This window comes from Podarcis cretensis, assembly GCF_951804945.1.
Source record: "Podarcis cretensis genome assembly, chromosome: 12".
In the NCBI taxonomy this organism is placed as follows: domain Eukaryota; kingdom Metazoa; phylum Chordata; class Lepidosauria; order Squamata; family Lacertidae; genus Podarcis; species Podarcis cretensis.
Window position 1 is genome coordinate 49,503,826 of NC_137181.1, and position 15,215 is coordinate 49,519,040.

Below are 15,215 nucleotides of genomic sequence, written 5' to 3' on the forward strand. Positions count from 1 at the left end.
CAAAAGCTCGCGAAAAGCCAGGCTGGTTTGGTTGCTCCGATTCCTCAGCTGTCGGGAGGGTAAGGGAGCTTGCGGTTAGAGGACAGGCTGAAGGAAGGGGCTGCTTTTTTAGACTCCCCCTGCCTCCCCAAACCCACATGGGGATCGTCCCGCATTGTTTACGTCCCGTACTGAAACCTGCCAAAGTTTTAAGCAAGACCTAATCGCTCCTCCTCCACGTTCCGGAGTCACTTCGGCTCCGTCGTCAGTATATTCAGGATTGCGCCGGAGCAAGTCGAGTCTCTCGCCCGGCCAAGTTGAGATGTTTTGTGAGTTGATGCGCAACATTTGTGAGCGTGAGGGCGTCCCTTATGTTTGCAACATCGACGCAGATCCGAGTTGGTGAAGGAGTTTGGAGGAGGCACAAAGCAGCCGAGTGCTTCGATTAATAGGCGTGTATCTGATCAGTTAAGGCTATTAAGAACTCGCCCATATTAGAAAGGAAACTTAAGAGGGGACAACTCTCTTAAGACAAAATCACGGCCCCCGCCAGATAAGAAGGCCCCTTTGCAAGTGGTTGTGGGTGCAACACAAAACACCCCGCAGTCGTCGATGGGGCGGGGAGTGCCACCCTCTGCACGTTCCCTTGCAAAGCAAGATTTGCTCCCAGGAAAGCGTGCAAAGGATCGCAGCCACCGGACCTAAAACTTGGAAGCATCTGTGTTGGTAGGGGAAATCTGGCATAGAGAAAATACACTTTGGCAAGCCTAGGCGACTTGTGTGGGGACACACACACACACACCACCCTATAGGGTTGCTTTTGCACCGTCGAGGCACTTCCAGGTACTGTCTTCTAAGCTCCTCGGGCTTGTTTTCGCTCACCAGAAACCACGGGGGGGGGGAGAAGAAAGTGGGGTGTTTGCTTTGGCCCACATCTCCGCGGCGCGTTTGTTTGGAGAAGAACTGCAGAGCAGGCTCTTCCCCCTGCCTCCGCCCGTCCTCACAATCTCCTCCCCGGCCCTCCGTCGTAGTAACTTGGAAGTTTTAAGGAGTGGCTGCCGCTGCTGCTGCGGGGAGGGGAAGCCAGAGCAGCAGCCGGAGGAGGACAATTCCCAGCCCAACGCCGAGCCCCAGGATCCCGGCTCTGCAGACCAGGCTTCCTTCGGGAAAGGAGAAAGCGAGGCAGTAAGTTGACGCGACGCCGGAAGCCCCGAGCAGAAGAAGGGGAGCCTTGATTCCCACGGATCGGGGCGCTCTGGATAACCATTTAAAGTCACTTTCGTTGGATGCAAATATGGGGGGGGATCACGTCCCCCCCCCAAAAAAAAGTATTTGCAATGGATAGAAGGGAGGGGAAGCATGCATGCAACGTTTGCAAGGGGTTTGTGTCAGGCGGGGAAACAGCCTGCAGGCAGCTCTCCCCCCCCCGAAAAAGCAGCAACTTCTCTCCCAGCCTCTCCAAGATCAGAGTGGGGGGTGGGGGAGAGGGAGAGGGTGCCTCTCCTTCTGCACCCCCCCCCCCCGTCCTCGAGGGCCTCATCACACCTCGCCGGATCCCTGCACCCGTCCTGCCTCCTCCCTCCCTCCCCCCCGCGCTCCCACAATCCCTCATCCTTCCCGGGTCTCCGCTAGGCCGCTTTTGCCTCGCAGCCCCTTCTCTTCGCCAGCGACTTCGCCCGTCTCCCTCCGCCGCCGCGCTCTCTGTGTGTGTGTGTATATATGTATGTGCGAGTGCGCGCGCGCGCGCTGGCTGAGGGGGGGGAAACCGGCCGGGCACTATTTCTCCTCCCTTTCCCTGCCCCTTGCGCGCACGCGCTGCTGCTGCTGGGTGGGTTTCAGCCTGCGTGTGGAATGCTGCGCGCGGCGAGGCGGCGTCGGCGGCAGGATACCATGCGAGCGCGTCCGCCACCCTGGCTTATAAGAAGCTCCTGGCGAGCGGCGCCATTTTAAGCCTCCCTCACGCTCGCCTGCTCGCTCGCTCTCGGTACTCGGTGGCCGGCGGAGGAGGAGGAGGAGGAGGAGGAGGCGAGGACGGGCGAAAGGAGCGCTCGCGGAGGCGCCTGCGTGGCCCGCGCTGCGGCGGTTAGCGAAGGCGGCAGCGGCGGCGGCCGGGGGAGCAGGAGCCGCGAGGAGAGGAGGACCTTGCGCTCTCTCTCGCCTCACCCGCCAGTGTTAGTACCGTTTCGGGGCTCCTCACACGAAACTTGGCCTTGGTCCCAGCACTACTACTTCTGAGGGGGGGGGGAGAGAGAGAGAGAGAGAGTGTATAATGGTGTGTTGTTGCGGAGGGGGGGGGGGCGCGAGGGAGGCTGCATTTTTGCCTCATAAATTCATTAGATTTGGGGGGGGGAATAGATACTCCTGTCTTTAAAAAGAAAAAAAGTGGGACGACGGCGGGGTTTTATTCTCGGGAGGAGGGGGGAGCTCGCGCGTAAAAAAAAAGGAAACCTGGAAGGCATTTCTGTAATTTCGACGTTGCGTTGAGAGGTGGAAGGGGGGGGGGATAGAAACCCCCCCCAAAGATTTAAAATGGGGGCACCGTTGGGATCAGGTTGCGGGAATGTTTTCTCTTTTCTGCTCTCCCCCCCCCACTTCCTGTGTTAAGGGCGGAGCGCAACTTCTCGGGGTTTTTAACTCGCCGCTTCGGCCACAAGGTGGGACCTCTTTTCCCTGTCGGCTCGGGGGAGGTCGGGACCGCGAGCCGGGCAACTAGGCGGCGTGCGCTGATTTTTCTTCGTTATTTATTTCGTTGTGGGGCGAGCCTTTGGCATGTACACCTCGAGGCGAGAGAGATAAAAGGGGCGAGCGCGCCGTAAGGTCCGAAACGTGCGACAAAAAGCGTCCGGGGGGGGGGGATCGGGAAGGTGGGGGATTCCTGCAGACGATCCGGCCCGGAGCAAACGGCGTCTCGTGGTGGGCTTGTTTTCTCCGCCGAGGTCGTGGAGCGACTTGCTGGCGGGTTTTCGCCCCCGAGGCTCGGGTTAGGGGGATGGTGGAGGAAACGGGTGTTTGGGAAGGGGGAGGGAGGGAGAGGGGGCGAAGTCTCGGGTTTGTTTGGATTGTGTGTAATGAACTCGGCCGCCTCGCTGCAGTCAGCAGCACCAGATATCTGTTGCATTGTGGGGGGGTGGGTTTTTGGTTTTTTTTGGCCTTGCAGGGCAAAGAGGCTCTTTTGATTTGTCCGGCTCTGTGAAAAGTGGGGGGCGGCTCCGATTCCCGCCGCTTTGGATCCGAGTGAAAAAGCAAGGCGTGCCGGAGATTTGGGCGGATTGCATAGGAGCTCTTTGCAAAACATCTTGGGTGGCACAAGGATCTTTGAGAAGGGTGGAGGCGACCTTGATAAGGAAGGGAAAGTGTGCGCTGCTGAATCTGGTGCGGGGGGGGGGAGGCGATGAAGGCTGTAGGCTTTCCTAAATGTTCTATTCGGGTCTCCCCTCGTAAAGATGCTAATTTCCCCTCCGGTTCCTGTTCTTACACCGAGGGCTGACTTAACCAAATCCTGACACTGCTAACTGCCGCTGCCATTTTTCTAGATAGCATTAGAAGAGAAAGTTGATACCCCGTCTCTTGGAGGTTTGAGAAGAAACAGGCTCAACAATATCTAGAACTTCCAAAACTATTGTACGTGCTGGTGTTCTGTTGATTCTAGGTATTTGAGCAGGCATTGCTTTACCATCCTGCGTTTTCCTCTTTTTGCCTTCCAAATGTGTACAGTGAAGTGTGTGGTATGAGAAGTATGTAGAAAAGAGCTTGTTTAAAAAAACAAAACCCAGTGGGAGCTTAATAGCAGAGGTAAGCCCAAAATACATGACTGTCTTAAAGTTCCAGTTGGTTCAAGGCATACTAAACTACTGTGAAGCTTTAATGGTGTTTGGCATTTAACTCTTTTGGGTTAGGCTCCTCCATAAACATCCATGCTTTTAAATATTTCACACAACTAAACCTAGAGACCTAGTACAATTGGCTGAGGACCCTCAAAACATGACATACCAGAAAACAAGCTGGGACTTGAGAAGGAAGGTTAAAATGCACATTCGTAACTTATCTCCTCTTGGTTTCACAAAGATTACATATGCTAACCAACTACATCCCTTGGTCTTAAACTAAGTGGCGTTATTACTTAAGTCTTTCAACAAACTATAATTTCTGTTTTGAATAAAATACAAATCCTAATTAAGAACTGCAACAGAAATGGGGAACTTGTGCCCCCTCCTACAGCTCCCACAATCCCTGATTATTAGTCATTCTGAGAGTTGGCAACACCTCAAGGGTCACAGGTTCCTCATCCCTGAACTTCGTATATTATGACAAGACATAGTTTAGAAAATTCTAAAACTGCAGGCATTTGAACTTTGTGTGGAGTAAATTTGTATAAAATTAGATTGTAAATACAAAGCTTTCACAAGTGTTTGGCATCTAATGCAACTTCTAAATCAGAGTGGGGGCATGCTTGTAACAAATTTGTAACTTGTATCCAGGTATTGAGGACTTAAGACCCTTATGACTGTGGGGCATATATTCCAGTTTAATGTTTCTGTCGAAGTTTAAATTTAAAATCTAGCATGTTGTGGAGCATCTGTGCCATCTGATCCAATTCAGGCCAAGCCATAACTTGTGTTAATGTTATAGATGTGAAAATCTATATGAGGGGCACCTTCAAAATACATAAGTCTACCCTTGGCAGCTAAATCTAGAGTTACTGGTCTAATACACGAGCTTGAACATTTCAAAAATTTAAAGAATAGTTATTCTGTGGCAGTAGTGTGAGTGCTTTTGAGTGGCTAAAACTGTTCAGCATCTGGGTATTGAGGCTAATATTTTAAGAAGTGCATTCTGAGTGGAATGTCATGTACTCTGTAACAACTGTGTTGACAGTCATTACCTGTATATAACTTCGAATTCTTGTATCTCTGCATTAATGGTCCATGAGATCTAATTTGTTTGGGAATGAAAGTTGAGTTGGGATTTTCTTGGCTACCATACTGAATTGTCCCCATTTAAAAAAACTGTATGAGCTTGTTATAAATTGAGCAAATATTAAGTGCCTAGTCACTGTGCCTAAAGACTATAGATGTTGCCATCTACGTTTCTGAAACTTCTAGCCCTCATACAAGCTTCTGTGGTCTAATGTTGACAACTTTTGATCCGATTTTGTATAACTTCAAAAGGAAAAAGGCTGCTTTGCTTCTGTAGAAATAACATATATGAAGAAATCACTGCAATTCCATATGGATAATTTGACTTCTGCATAACAAACCTATGTGGGTTTATGCATAACATAAGTGAGCTGTTTCATACGTAAAGTGATTCCTGCATTGGAAAAATGGGGAACTTAATTTATTTTGGTGAAACCCTAAATGCTGCAGTCTTTACCTAAAGAATAATTGTTATTGTTTGTAGTGATTCAGGTGAGAGCAAGCAGTTATGGCACAGCTGGTATTTGAATCTAAATTTGCAGCTCTGCCCTGCTCTTTCCAACAGCCAATACTGCATGTACCAAAAGGGCGCCATATGGTACATCTGGGTTACACTTGCTGCTCTTTTCTGGGAGGATTAAAAAGTTAGGTGATGGATTTTAAGCATTAGTGTGGCATTTCAGCTTTTGAAGCAGATTGTGGTTAGCATGAACAAGTTTATAGTGGATAGAAGGATAGCTAGTATGGGGATCAGATGTGTATACTGCCATGTGAGTATGCTTTCTATAAAGTCTTGCTTCCAGGCCTATAAATTGAACCTTAATGAATATAGACATATATACAGTATTGTGAAAAGCTGGGCTAGACATTTAGTTAATAATAGTTGTCAGTAGAGCTTTGCAAACACAATGTTCAAATAGATTCTTAGAAATGTTTGGTGTTGGGCGGATAATATTGCATATTGGTTCTTAGGCAGGGTAAGTCTTATGAACTAATTCATAACTTAATTGAGAAAGTAAAGTACAATACTACTACTCCATAGATCAGTAGTTTAATATGCAAGTAATATAAATATTTTTAAAAGCATGCATAGCTAATAAAAAATTGTACTTCAAACAACTGATCTAAAATGCCGTATTTTTTGCTCTATAAGACTCACTTTTTCCCTCCTAAAAAGTAAGGGGAAATGTTTGTGTGTCTTATGGAGCGAATGCAGGCTGCGCAGCTATCCCAGAAGCCAGAACAGCAAGAGGGGTTGCTGCTTTCACTGCACAGTGATCCCTCTTGCTGTTCTGGCTTCTGAGATTCAGACTATTTTCTTGTTTTTCTCCTCCAAAAACTAGGTGCGTCTTGTGGTCTGGTGCGTCTTATAGAGCGAAAAATACGGCACTTGCAAGATGTGGCTTGACAAAATTAAATGCAAGATACTAGGGTGTCAGTAATTTTGTGTAATAATTCTTGGGTATTTGTTTCTAACAGGTGTTTAATCTAGGCCAATCCTAGCTTTCTATTGTTGAGTTTTAACTTTAAACTTGTCTGTTAGGGTTTGTAACAGAAAAGTACAGCTGTCCTGAGTTTGAATGCCTCATTATAGTTGGTAATTCCATTCCTAAACATTTTACCATAAAGTTTATGCATAGGTAGCTTAACCAGTTGTCAACAATAAATTGGAGATAAAAGCAGAATGGTGACATTAGAAGTACTTTTATGACAAAGTAATGAATATTTATGACACATGTTGCGGGATATAATGTTGCACTAAAATGCTCTTGGTGTCTTTAGCAAGTAGTTGCATGTTAAACTGGGATGGTCAGTAATTAAAGGCTGTAGGTGGAACTGTAGTGTAAGAGCTTACTGGAACAGCAGATTCTGAGTGGAAGACCTAAAAGAGGAAGAGGAGAAACTTCATAGTAGAAGTGTTGGCAAATTTAAAGAACTTGCTATTCCAGATTTCCTGTTGGTTTTATAGGAAGATACTAACACATCCATTGGAACTTCAGCCTTGAAACATGTAGAGGTATTTCACTGTCCATGTGTTGTTGGTTGCATCATATTCTAGTTAGTTCTTAAATAGTGAAATAAAATGTTAGCATATAGACTCCAGAAAGTTATCTGAACAATGTTTCAAAATAATACAGCAGTGCTGAACATCCATAAGTTCTCTGGTCTGCATTGCAAAGTAGAGGGGAGTTTATGGTCTGTTAGTGAGGCATCATTGGTTATTTCTCCAGTTGGAATAGAAATCTTGATAGATAAAGCATTAACTGGTCTATTGGCTTCATTTAGCATCAAACTGCTTACACTCATGCAGCCATCTTTCCATGAAGGGCCTCTTACTATAGCAGAACTGGCTCTCTAGCCTGTCATAAATTCAATATATCACAGAAAGTTTCTGCAGTAACTAGGCAGACCAAGAACTTAAGTAGCTGTCAATTGCCTAAGAACTTACCTGGCCAAGATTTTTTTCAACATCCCCTGAACTGTATTAAGTTATTGGACTTGGTTTCTCTTCCCCAAGAAGACACGGGCCTAGTTTGCACAATCGGATCCTAACTTAATAAGCATCATGCACCTACACATAAGCATTTCTGTTTCCACTTGGTGAGAATAGGAAAGCAAATCAGGAACCTACAGTTAATCATTGCTTCCCATTGCAGGATCTACTTTTAACATGAAATTTTCTGAAGAAAACCCCCAATGAATGTATGCTGCTTTATGAAAAACAAATCTAGAAACATGCACACTGCATAGTATACCTTCCGTCAAGCAAGTTTGATTTTTTTAACCCCCTCCCCTCCCCAAACCAGGCTTAGCGATTTCTTGTTTCACTTAGTTGAGTTTCTTTTAAGAATATATTAATCTGGGGGTGGTGATGATGATGATGATGATATTTATACATACATACATACATACATACATACATATATACCCTGCCCATCTGGCTGTGTTTCCCCAGGCTGTGTGTATTGACAGAACTTAAGATGCATCCAACTCAAACTCTGACATAGTAGAAACTACTATGCTCAAACAGGTTTGCTTGATAGAACTTTGGTTCTTAAATGTTAATACTGGTATGCGTGAATGGCACAACATCAGAAGTAACCATGTGGATGATGTGGAAGTGACCATCTTCTCCTGTAATTTATTACCTGCAGGAAGGCTCGCTAACTTCTGTGGCCTGCTAAAGTTCTTCACCCTGTTATGCTGCACTTCCTCTGTAGGAGGAAAACAATTTAGCTGATAACACTAGACAATTTGATAGTTCATTAGAGGAGAAGTTGTCCTTAAGTAATTGGAGTTGAAAATTATATACCCAACTTAAGTTGCAGCTAGCCTATTCAGACCCTCTGAGCAAATTGTCAGAATGGATACCTGCATGTGAGCACCCTCTCTAGTTGCAATAGTTTCATTTAAAAAACAGGTTTTATTTCTGGTCATTAAAAAAAAAATTAAGGTACTTTTGTAATTTTAATATTAAAATGTTGGACCTGTTTTGGCTAACATGTTTCCATATGATGGGCTGGTGGTAGTTAGAATTGGGCAGTGTTTCTGTGAGGGGAATTTCCTTGGTGTCTTAGGTTTTGCTCTTTAAACAGTATACACTGCAGAGCTTGTTGAGTGTGATATTAAAGTAAATTAAAAGGAAAAGAATGCAAGTAAGGGCATAGTTTTGTTAGTGTTCACCAGTTTTTCACTTGGGAGAGAGCTAGAACAGTACAGCAGAGACTGCACACAGCTTCTAATAAAAGGTGAGGGGAGAAAATGCAGCCTTGAATTCTCAGGAGGATAGGAAAAAGGAGTGTTTAATCATTCTATTTTGCACTCGCATAATGTAGTGGAAACAGTGTGTGTATGAGGAACAAAAACATCTGCAGTTTGCTGTTTAAAACTAAATAATGCTTCAACTAAAGCTCTAGCTTGCGAGAAGGAAAACTAATATTTCCAGTGCAAGCTAATTGTCTGGAAAGGACCCTTATTTTGGTTCTTCAGAAGTATTCAGAAAATATTTATTACTCCTACAACAGGAAGACAATTCTTTGTTAAGTTACATGTAAGTGTGGGGGGAATGAAACCTACTCCTAGACTACTAATATTGCAAATTTAAACATGGTGATGTTGAGGCTAGATAAACTTGCTTTCTTTGAAGCACTGTAATAGAAATTAGTGAGTCACTGGAGTAATAGTAAACTTTCACCTGCATATGATAGTAACTGAATATGTATAAAATTTCTTTCACTTCTCCAAATGGCAGAACAAATTTTCACCGAGGTCTCGGAGCTTTTAAGTTTCAAGATTCAACACAGCAACACTGCAGTTCATAGTGTTGAAAGAATTATGGAGGTGCCTAAGTCAAATTTATTTATCTGAATGCTGCCAGGTTTATTGTAAATTTTTCTAAAGCTTTTTTTATATGGCACATAGTTCTATTTTCAGAGAGTGAAGAAAAGGATTCTGGCGCAGTACCTCAGTCAGGTGTATAAACCGTGTCGGTCAGTGAATATTTGAAAAACACCTCTTTAGAGTAAGATACTCAGCTGATTCACTGGCATAAGCAGCATGCAGTCTTTCTTTCCTGTTAGTAGTGGATAGACCAGCCTAAGAACAGGTCTGTTGTTTTCACAGAACTTGTAAACAAGTATAAATAAAGACTTTAAAATAAAGTAGTAGTAGTAGTAGTCTTATTGAATGCCTTTTATATTGAGCTGCTTGTGAAGATTGTTTGGAAATTGCAGCTGGGACAGAATTCAGTGGTCAGGTTGCTAACTGGAGCAAGGTGGTTTCAGCACAATTCTGGCCCAGAAAAAAGTTTGATACATTAAATCCTGCGTGTCTCAGGATTCCAATACATCACAGACCGCCTCTCCTCATATGGGCCAACCTGGACACTGTGATCATCTGAGGCCCTCCTTTTCTGTCTCCTCCATGGGAGATCTGGAAGGTGGCAACACAAGAACAGACCTTTTCAGTGGTGGCTCCCACTTGTGAAATGCTCTCTCCTAGAAGGCTTGCCTGGTGCCATCATACATATTTTGTGTACGTTTACCCATACTGTTCCAAGTGTGATTGTACTAGTAGCATGCCCTAAACAGGTTGTAGATATAGTTCTGGAATTTGCTATCAACATTCGAGACATTCAGATTTCTGCATAAAAGAAAAAAGTTGCAAATTTTAAGCGAAAAAGCTTTAATCCAAGTAGCTTTCAGGGACCGAGCAGCAAAAGCAGCCTCCATTTGGCCAGTCTTGTAACTTTGAACATCTGTCTTTGGAAGTGTGTGCCTTGAGCACCTATTTAGCTTTGGCTGGAAAGGCATCAGTCCTAGAGAAGAATGCTTACTTAGTTCATGCCCCATTCCAAGTCAGTAACAAAATTAAGAAGAAACTTAGAGGAATACATAGGTAACTAGATGGTTCTGAGTCAATTTAGGTGCCATTTGTTCTGGGATGGACTAGAAGCTAGAATTGTCCCTTGCTAGCAGTGCTAGAGGGTGGGTGTTTTTTTAAACCTGTACTGCATTACATTTTGTGCCAGGTTGATCCTGAGCCTGAAAAGAGGCTTTTAAATAGCTTGTGACTATTAGAATTTGCACCAAGCTTTAAAGATACTGCTTTTTATGTCAAATAACACAAACACAGACCTAAGGCTGTATGTACATATAAGCAGCTGCTTAATTAGTGGACTTGTAATAGAAATGCAATACGTAGGGTTATTTGCGCGTAGGATAGAAGTTCAAAAATTGAGCCTGCTGTAAATGTATTATACCACAAACTGTCAGACTTCATTTCCCTTGCACCCTAGAATAGCAGTAGCTATTCTAAAGTGGACAGCGTTGCGAGTGTAGTTTTAATTTTCAAAACAGACATGTAAGCGGAAAAACCTGTTTGTTGTAACAGGTATCTGCCTTTGCCCCAGGAAATGGTTAAATGATAAAACTTGTTTTCTTAAAAATATGGTTGTCTAATTTTATGTTGACTCCTGAATTGAGAGTATTTCCAGAGCATATTTTGTATACTGCCTAGAGGTTTTTACAATCAAGTGGTATATAAGTTTTGTTTAATAAAACAATAAAATAGAGCTGCTGTAGTGTAGCGGATAAAGAGACTGAGTTATGAACTTGATAAGTTCCCACTTCTAAGTTGTCATCTTGTCTCTGTTATGAGCTCACTAGGTGGCCTTAAGCAAACTGCTCTCTTCCTCAGTCCTAATCCTATGTGGAGGGAAACACAGATTATTCATTGTGAATTAAACACTTGAGCACTCTACAGAAGTTTGTTATTTGATGCTACTAGTATTGCCTATTCCATTAGCATTTTATAATTCCTTTCCTTTGGTGAAGCTGTGTAAACACATGCTTGCATTAATATTATGGGTTGTGCTAAGAGCCCAAAAGTGCACTTAGGTACAAGTTTTTAGATAATCTGGTTGATAGGTGCATATTGTTAGGCCTGTAGAACAAATTCATTTGCTCATCTGCAAAAACGTTTTCCACCAAAATTTAGGAAATCTGTGCTTTACTCTTAAGAAAATAAGGTTGGATGTACCGTATTTTTCGCATCATAGGACGCACCGGACAATAGGACGCACCTTGTTTTAGAGGGAGAAAAACAAGTTTCAGGCGGCTGCCTTGGAAGCCTGGAGAGCGAGAGGGGTCGGTGCGCAATGACCCCTCTCGCTCTCCAGGCTTCAGGTTCCTTTCGACCTGCTCTTTGGGGCTGGCAGGGGGAAGCCCACCACCAGCCCCAAAGAGCAGGTCAGGGAGCAGCAGAAAGGCGCAGCGGAGAGGCTCCTGCCATAGCCGCGCGTCACCTCTCCAGCCGGGAGAGGGTCGCGGGGCTATGGCGTCTTCGCTCCATAGGACGCACACACATTTCCCCTTCATTTTTGAAGGGGGAAAGTGCGTCCTATAGAGCGAAAAATACGGTATAACCTAGGCTCTTTCTTTGCGTCTCTATGTATACACACATATATGAGCATTAAGTCTTTAATTAAGAACTTCATAGCTTGCAAAACGCTACTGAGAAAGGGGTCTGCATATTGAACTGGCTGGTGTCCAAACCTGTCTATACGAAGAATGGGACATTGCTGTAGTCAGATTGCCTGCCATCCATCAGACTAGTGAGTCCAATATTATCTGCATTAAAACACACCAAAAATACCCCTTGCAGTACTCCTATGTGCACTGGTTCTTTGATGCAAGTTGCTCTGCCTATATGTCTTGTCTGGTAAAGCTTCATTAGTTTGCTTGTGTTCCATTATATGCCATCTGATATGGATTTCATTAATCAACTGTCTTGGGTTAAGAACCTGAAAGGTGCTAATATGAGCAGATTCCAGCAATTGAAGTAATAGCATAAAAAGATTTGTTGAAGCTATGACTCCCACATTAGAGAGTAGCATCCTTCTTGCTATAAAATGAATACAAGTAAAACAAATGTAATTTCATTAATATATTTTCATGCATTGGGTTACCAACATGGCGCCCAAGGCACTCATGTGCCCAAAGGATTTCTCCTCCCTGCTGAAACTAAGCTTTATTATAGCCAGTAGAACAGATTGTGGCACGTACTTGGTTGCTGTGTGTGTGGTCCCCTTGACAGTTTCTGTACTTTGCAGATGTGCCCATGGGCCCTAAAAGGTTGGCTACTCCTGCATTAGAAGTGTTCCTAAATGTAACTGACTGCTTTGCACTGAAAGTGTTTAGGCTACTGCTTCAGTCAGGATAGCTGCCTGATCAACAACAAATTTTGTTGAGTCTTGTTAAAGTACCCTGGGCTCATCAGTTTTGATTCTTTTGAATATGCTATTAAGACTTGTAAACATTTTATTACTTGAGTTCACAACTAGATTGAAAACAATTTGTTTTTCTGCTGGAGAGTCTTATTTATAAGGGAACATTAGAGGCATGTGTTTTTGTGACTGTAGGTTTGTGAAGTGGCTAATAAGCTGTTCATTGGAACAACTAGATTTCATCGGAGCACATTAGATTTTGAATTGTTGATTTCTGAAGCAAAACATGGATGTACATTCAGTAATAGCTAGTAAAACAGAAAGGGAAGAAACCTGTCTTAAAACCTGTTGGCTGTGTTAGGGAGGAATGTGTGTATGTTGGAAGGAAGGAAGATCTGTTTTTCTCAGGGAAAGTGTTTACCCAAGAGGTATCAGAAGGGAATGTTTCAAAATTGATGAATGACGATTATAGATAAAAGAGGAGGGGTTTTTTTTTTTGTTTTGAGAACAGGTTATAACAATGTATAAAAGCCATAGCAAAAATTGGTACCTGAAGAGGTGGTGTGTAGGGAGAAGGCATGAATGTATTTTGAAATGATAGTTATCTGTTGGAACCATACATGTAGTTCTATAACGTATACAAAATTATTTTGTACTAACCTTACATCTGGGGTGGGGGCTGAAACAGTAAAAGACTGGAGCCTTAGAAAAACAAATGGATATTAATGCTAAGGAAATATGATTCCCAGACAAATCAAAACTTCTGCAAACTTGTCTAAACCTATGGCAGAAATAATGTCTGCATGATAGAACTAGATTTTAAATTCTTTTGAAATAGCTTTGTATTCATAGTTGTATTTATAGTGATTTTGCACAGTGCACAGGACATCTCCAGAGCTTCTATGTAGACACTTTGATCTCTGTTTAAACTTACAGGATAGCTGCAGTCCTCCTTCACTCTACCAGACAGTTCCATGAAGGTGTGTTACACTATTAAACCACCGTTCTAGCATGTGTGAATACATCCATTATATTTCATTAACCTTGTTGGTTGGCATCCTGAAGGGTGAGCACTGAACAAGCCCAAATATAAGTAGATCTGACCACTTCCTTCCAGATACCAGGTTTCCACACTTAATGAAGCAGTGAGGGATTTCTTTTGGAGGGGGCTCTACCCAGCACAACAGATTAGGAAAAGAATTGTTTAGCATTTAATCGCAAGCTTGCAGAACTAGTTATGCAGCAAGTAAACTAGTATTGCTTGATATGAAGCAGGAAGACTACATAGTACATTCACCAACTAGAAAATATTCAACTCTAAAAATAAAGGCTGAAGTTCTACAGGTAACTCTCAACTTACGTGCATTTTAATTTGTGCTCATTCAGCTTTACGTGCAATGCTTAAAAAATTTAAAAGGGGCTCGTTATCCAGGAAGAAAAACTTTGGCAATCCCACCCACCACTGAACCCAATGTGTTTTGACCATGCACAGTTTTGGCCCTACGCGCTATTCCTGGAATGTAACCCCCACATAAGTTGAGATCGTCACCTGTATTACAACTGAACTTTAAGTTAATGGTTGCATCTCCATAAATCTCACTCCTTTGGCTCCTGTTATACGGCATACTTCCACAAATGCCAGTACAGTGGTACCTCGGGTTAAGTACTTACCGTATTTTTTGCACCATAATACTCACTTTTTTCTTCCTAGAAAGTAAGGGGAAATGTCTGTGCGTGTTGTGGAGGGAATGCGTACTGGTGGCATGCCTACGGATTTTCCTCCTCTAAAAACTATGTGCGTGTTATGGTTGGGTGCGTGTTATAGAGCGAAAAATACGGTAATTCGTTCCGGGGGTCCGTACTTAACCTGAAACTGTTCTTAACCTGAAGCACCACTTTAGCTAATGGGGCCTCCTGCCGCCGCCGCACAGCCGGAGCACAATTTCTGTTCTCATCCTGAAGCAAAGTTCTTAACCTGAAGCACTATTTCTGGGTTAGCGGAGTCTGTAACCTGAAGCGTATGTAACCCCGAGGTACCACTGTAGTTTTGCAAAAGGGATTGCAGGTTATAGTCTTAAATTGGTATGTGGGGGAGGGAAGGCAGCAAACAGAAGAAACACTGTTTGGCCTTTTCATCCAGGACAAAGTTGAGGGCATAATTGTATCTTGCTGGAAAGCTATGTTGGTAAGTGTGTGTCCAGATGTATTGGAGTATATAGGCTTAACCCTTATGTGATCTTTATCACTGACTCTTGTCAGTTACTACTCTTAATTCAGAGCTGGGGAATCTTTTCCACCCTGAACCAGATTGCTTTCTGGTCACCATGTGCATGCCATTGGTGGGCCAAGCAATATGCACAGATTTTATCTTTTTACGGTAGGCTAGTTTATACACACACATCTTTCTATCAAGACTAGAGATGTAAAATTTTGAGATATTTTGAGGTTGGTGGACGAGGGTGTGTATGCTTTTCTCACTTTTTTTTTGTGGAGGGGAGAGGGAACTGAAAAAAATGCAATACTTTAAAAAAAGCATTCTGCATATTGAAAGTCAATTTGTTACTGTAGGAAGACAACATGCATTATGTATATAT

The 15,215-nt window shown here is 43.4% G+C and overlaps 1 protein-coding gene across 3 annotated transcripts in view; it reads left to right on the forward strand.

Annotated features, from left to right (window-relative positions):
* Positions 1-15,215, forward strand: part of CTNNB1 (catenin beta 1) — a 26,641-nt gene continuing 11,426 nt past the window's right edge. Inside the window, exon 1 of one of the 3 annotated variants that reach the window (XM_079947281.1) lies at positions 1-59. The gene's annotated coding sequence lies outside the window, so the exon portion shown is untranslated. Of the gene's footprint in view, positions 60-2,665; positions 2,685-15,215 lie in introns of those variants that run through there. The other 2 variants (XM_079947279.1, XM_079947280.1) reach the window with 2 other exon arrangements.